We start from the raw sequence: 6,543 nt of genomic DNA, 5'->3' as shown, positions 1-6,543 counted from the left end.
ACTTTCAGTCGGTGGGCCAGAGAGGCATATATCTCACCAAGATGGATCGTAAAATGGACCAATAATAATCCACCTTGGTCCTACAACCTCTCTCTTGTTGTTGGTCAAAGTGATGGTCGTCCATGCGACCCCGGAGATGGGCTAGCTCGCCAATAATCATGCAAGTAGCTAGTCCCCGAAGACAACCACTGCATGCGTGTGGCCCAAACATATGTATGAAGAGGTGTGTTTTTGAGTAACAATGGAACAACTTTGATGTGGGACCGTGATTTAGAACTAGAAATCCCCACACCGAGTGAGGGTTAGGTTGACGATGCATATGTATGTTACACCACACTTCAAGCCAACGACGGGGATTCATATATGCATGCATGCGTGTATAGTATATGCGCTCAAACTTAATTAGGTCTGAATCTCACCATGACCTATACTACGATAACACGAACCAAGTGAAGAATCCTCCATGGTAACCTATCTTGTTGTTGGTCAAGGTGATCATGGATGTCCACGCGGGCCCACGAATATATAGGCTTATCGCCGATAACCAAGCGAGGGAGTGCATCGTTCGTAGGCAACCACTACATGCATATGTATAGAGGTGATGCGTGCATGTATGTTTGAATACACAACATTGATTTGGCGCGTGTGTCAAGAATCGTACACTAGCTCCCCACACAGAGCGAGATCGGTTCATGATGGTGTCGTTGTACTAGCCACTTTGACTCGATGGGAGGGATTCATGCGTACTCATGCATGTGTTTGTGCTTAAAGTGTATCATGCATGTCATCCCAAAGCAAAAAATAATAATCCCCTCCTAAGTCAAATTAACCTCTCTTGTTGTCAGGCAAAAAGAAGTGATGGACCAAGCGGTCCCACAGATGGAAAGCATCGATATCGCTGATAACCGCTTAAGTGGGTGCGAGAGGACAACCACCACTGCTTTGCATGTGGGCCAAACATATATATGTTGAATACCCAAAATGCACAACTTTGATATGCCACATGCCTCAAAAACCGTAAACCATGCACCCACACAGAGCGAGATTCATATCAAGCGTACTACATATGATGGCCCCCTTCCCCCCTCTTTACCGCATACTATATGCTCCTGCCGTAATATATGTACAACCCAAAAGAATCCTCATCGATGGTGAAATTAATTAACCTCTCCCGATGTAGGTCAAAGTGATGCATGCATGCATGCATCGACGATGGCCTTGTGGGCTCCACAGATGGAAGCGTCACACGTGAGTGTCCTAGCTAGGATATATATGCATGTGGCCTAAAAAGGTGTTGTGTGATGTTTGAATAACCAATTTTCACAATTTTGATGTGGCACGTGCCTCGGTAACCAAAAAGTCCTGACACTGAGTGAGGTGTACTTGTTCACGGATGCATACGTATAGTATATATGCTAGTCCCCTCCCACCTCTTCGACGCGTACTATATACCACCATAACACAAACAAAAGAGATTCTACCTTGCTGGTCAAATTAACCTCACTGCCGGCTGTTCGTCAAAGTGATGGACGATGACCTCGTGGGCCCACAGAAAGCGTCACACGCGAGTATCGAGTGTCGTGTAGGACAGCCATCGACTGCATGTGGCAAAACATTTATGTATGAAAGGGTTGTGCAATGTTTTAAATAACGATTTCACGACTCTGATGTGGTACCAGCCTGCCTAACAAAACGACAAACCCACACGGTGGCTCACAACTCATAGTGTACTACGAGCCACCCGCCACCCCCAGACGCACACACCCACACACACACACCACGAATCCACCGCAACTACGATGCATGCTAAATTAATTATCTCACGGTGAACATACATGTTACCAAAGGAGGGACGTTTTAATTTCAAAAAAAAACACAGAGATCATTAAAACGTTTTATTACATTGATTGATTGATTTTCTATGGGTATAATGTGCAAAAATCAAATTTGAGCTACATGCACATGTGACAGTGCACCAAAATGAATTGCAAAAACACATGTATCTCACTGGGTGCATGTTTACTCCCCGTGCAACAAATTTCAAACATTGATAATCTTGATTTTTAAATTCTAGTACATACAAAACTTATTTGAAGTTCATGAAACTTATCGTGTTGTCATATGGACACCAATACAAAGTGGCATTGTACTTTTTTGTCAAATTTGAGACCAGTTTTGATGTAATCTTTATCCAATTACAGACGGGAGATTATTAATAATTGGGAACCAATATCCCAAACGGATTATTTATTCGAAACTTGAGCGTTAGACCAACAATGGATACGTGCCATGCTTCGGTTAAGCAATAAAGCGGCAGCATTAATCATCCAAATAGAGAAACAATATACGTGCCGCCGCGCAAGCCGTGTGGCGTGCGAGCAGGCGTGAGTTGATGGGACGCATGCGAGCAATCCGCCATGCAAGCAGACGGATGGAGTGCGTGCAGGTGTGTGAATTGACGGAGGCGTGCTCGCTGCATAGTGTCATCAGGAGGCGTGCGAGTAGCTGTGTGAAACTTTGGTAGGCAGGCCAGCAGTCCGGTGCGCAGACTCACCGGGAGGTGAGCCATCGGTTTAACCATCGCCCGCCTCTCTCCCACAACTCCCACTACTCCATATTAATGGTGCGCCCGAGCGGCTGCACCCCCCATCCTCACTACACACACACAATCCTCTCTCTCCGCTTGCATCCTCGACGCCACTCTTAGTCCAAAAGCCGTCAGTGTATGAGGATGCTGCCGAAGCACCCCATCAGAGGGAGTGGTGACGCCAGGGCTACTAAAGCACTGGAGCACAGCATGGAGATGGAGACAGAGATTGCCGTCACCGCCGGCGAGTTATCACTGCACCCTGACATCATCGATGACGTCGAGGTTCCACAGCCAGAGGCGGAGTTCCACACCGACTCCAACGACCACTCCGGCGACGACTCCGACGACCACTCCGGCGATAACTCCGACGATGATGGACAGCTGGTTAGTCATCTATACCCATTTATGTGTCAAATAGATCATAGGGTTTCTCTGGTTACTCCAGCCACCCCCTTTTTGGAATAGAAATCATGTGGTTATGTTCTCCCTATCCATGAAATCAGAGTAAGTTTCGTTAGATCCGTGTAGTGTATTGATTGTTTGAATGGTACATGAAAGTGCAACTATCCCTGGGTAGTTTTGGTAATTATTAACAACATATAGCTCATTGAGCTAATGCTATTTCAAGATAAATATTTCAGGAAAGCTCAATGATTGGCATGGCATGGACTAGGAATGTGGACTCCTCAAAATGCTAAGGACAAAAGATTGGCTCAAGCTCTAAAGCTCAAGACTCTACATTTTACTTTTAGTGACCCAAGATCACATTGAGTCCATAGGAAAAGTCAATACTATTAAAAGGGGATGAGGTGTTGCTTAATGGCTTGCTTGCTCAAAATGCTTAGTGATATGATCCAAAACCCTCAACCACTTTCTCATATCCACATGTCCCAAACCAAAAGTCAAACTCGGTCCCACCGAATCTTTCTATCCAGCGCCACCGAGTTCAGTTGACATAGCCACTGCCACAAAACCCTAGTCACTTCGGTCTCACCGATAGGGATCTTGGTCTCACCGAGATGGGATTGCAAACTCTCTGTTTCCCTTCGTAATGTTTCGGTCCAACCGAAATGAGCGATCGGTCCCACCGAGTTCGCAATGCAAACTCTCTGTTTCCCTTTCATAACATTTCGGTCTCACCGAGATGAGCGAATCGGTCCCACCGAGTTTGCCTGACCAACTCTCTGTTAGCTTGTTACCATAATCGATCTCACCGAGTTTGTGTAATCGGTCTCACTGAGATTATGTTATGCCCTAACCCTAATGAAATCGGTCCCACCGAGTTGACGTGTCGGTCCCACCGAAAATCCTAACATTCACATTTTTTAACTAAATCAGTCTAACCGAGTTTCATTATTCGGTCCCACCGAGTTTGGTGATTTGTATGTAACGGTTAGATTTTGTGTGGAGGCTATATATACCCCTCCACCCACTCTTAACTCATGAGGAGAGCCATCAGAACATGCCTACACTTCCACCATACATTTTCTAAGAGAGAACCGCCTACTCATGTGTTGGGGTCAAGATATTCCATTCCAACCATATGAATCTTGATCTCTAGCCTTCTCCAAGTTTCTTTCCACTCAAATCATCTTTCCACCAAATCCAAATCTGTGAGAGAGAGTTGAGTGTTGGGGAGACTATCATTTGAAGCACAAGAGAAAGGAGTTCATCATCAACACACCATCTATTACCTTTTGGAGAGTGGTGTCTCCTAGATTGGTTAGGTGTCACTTGGGAGCCTCCCAAGATTGTGGAGTTGAACCAAGGAGTTTGTACGGAAAGGAGATCACCTACTCTGTGAAGATCTACCCTAGTGAGGCAAGTCCTTCGTGGGCGATGGCCATGGTGGGATAGACAAGGTTGCTTCTTCGTGGACCCTTCACGGGTGGAGCCCTCCATGGACTCGTGCAACCGTTACCCTTCATGGGTTGAAGTCTCCATCAACGTGGATGTACGATAGCACCACCTATCAGAACCACGCCAAAAACCTCCGTGTCTACATTGCATTTGCTCCCTCCAAACTCCCCCCTTTACCTTCATGTGCAATGTTTTACATTCCGCTGCTATACTCTTAGACTTGCATGTGTAGGTTGTTTACTTGATTAGTGCTAAGTTGCTAAAATCTGCCAAGACTTAAAATTGGGAAAAGGCTAGATTTTTATTTGGTCAAATAGTCTAATCACCTCCCTCTAGACATACTTTCGATCCTACAAGTGGTATCAAAGCTTTGGTCTCCATTTGCCTTGATTTCCATAGCTTTTGGTGATCATAGCCTGGTTTCACGACCTAGGAGAGTATGGCGTCTAGCGAGGGAAATTACCACCGTAGAGGTCCTTACTTGATGGTACTAATTTTGCTAGTTGGAAGCATAAGATGAAAAATGCATATTCTTGGACATAACCCCACTGTTTGGGCTATTGTGTGTATTGGCTTGCAAGGTGAATTCTTTGATGGGAGAGAACCGAACCGTGAAGCTACCACGGAAGAGTTGAAGATGCTGCAATACAATGCTCAAGCTTGTGATATTCTCTTCAACGGATTGTGCCCTGAAGAATTCAACAAAATCAGTCGTCTTGAGAATGCAAAGGAAATTTGGGATACTTTGATTAATATGCACGAAGGTACTGACTCCGTCAAGGAATCCAAATTGGATGTGCTTCAAAGTCAACTTGACAAGTTCAAAATGAAGGATGGTGAAGGTGTCGCTGAAATGTACTCTAGGCTTGCTCTCATCACAAATGAGATTGTCGACTTAGGAAGTGAAGAGATGACCGATAGATTCATCATCAAGAAGATCCTAAGAGCATTGGATGGAAAATATGATACTGTGTGCACATTGATTCAAATGATGCCCAATTACAAAGATCTCAAGCCTACGGAAGTCATTGGAAGAATTGTTGCTCATGAGATGTCACTCGAGGATAAGGAAGAGCTTCACCACAAGTCAAGTGGTGCTTACAAAGCCTCATGTGATGCTCCCACATCATCAAGTGAGAAACAAACCTTCAATGAAGAACTGAGCCTAATAGGTGAAGAATTTCAACAAGTTCTACAAGACTAGAAGCAAGGAAAGAAGTTCCAAGTCAAGGTACTACAATGACAAAAGATCTCCAAGTCGTGAACGAAATTGCTACAATTGTGGAAGACCCGGACACTACTCAAATGAGTGTACGGCTCCCTACAAAAGAAGAGAAGATTCTCCTAAAAGAAGAAGTAGAAGAGAAGAATCACCACCAAGAGAGAGAAGGAGTAGAGATGATCGTTACGAACGTAGAACCTCTCGGAGAAGTAAGGATTCAGAAATGAAGGACAAATCATCAAGGAGCTACACAAAGCGAAGACATCAAGCTCATGTTGGTGAATGGGTATCCGGCTCCGACTCCGACCATCACTCCGAAAGAAGTTATCACTCCGACTCTGAATATACTCAAGATGAAGGTGTTGCCGGTCTAGCACTTTTTTCAACCAACTCCTACGACATATTTGACTCACCAAATGAAGGAATTGGAAGATGCTTCATGGCTAAAGGCCCAAAGGTATCACACCCCGAGTATGTTGATTTCAATAGTGATGAAGATGATTTGCTAGGAGATTTACTTGTTGACAACTCTAGTTATGAAAACTATGATGAACTTGCTATTAATCATGCTAATCAAGATAAAACGAACGACGATGATAAGAAGGAGATTGAGCGTCTAACTAAAGAACTAAACACTCTTAAGTTAGCTCATGAAACTACCTTGGAAGATCATCGAGAACTTTTAAAAACTCATGAGAAGCTACGCGCGCATGAGTTCTTGAAGGCAATCAATGATGATCTTCGCAAGAAAAGTTCTTCTTACATTGCCAAGCCTTTACTCTTGTCTACTTACATGCCGCAAGTAAAATCTAGCAACAAGAGTAAGAAAGATTCTTCATCTAGTAGTAACAATAATCATGCTAAATCCAAT

The sequence above is a fragment of the Triticum dicoccoides genome, chromosome 4B (genome assembly GCF_002162155.2).
Source record: "Triticum dicoccoides isolate Atlit2015 ecotype Zavitan chromosome 4B, WEW_v2.0, whole genome shotgun sequence".
Taxonomy (NCBI): domain Eukaryota; kingdom Viridiplantae; phylum Streptophyta; class Magnoliopsida; order Poales; family Poaceae; genus Triticum; species Triticum dicoccoides.
The sequence above is the reverse complement of the archived record's forward strand: the minus strand, read 5'-3'. Positions refer to the sequence as shown.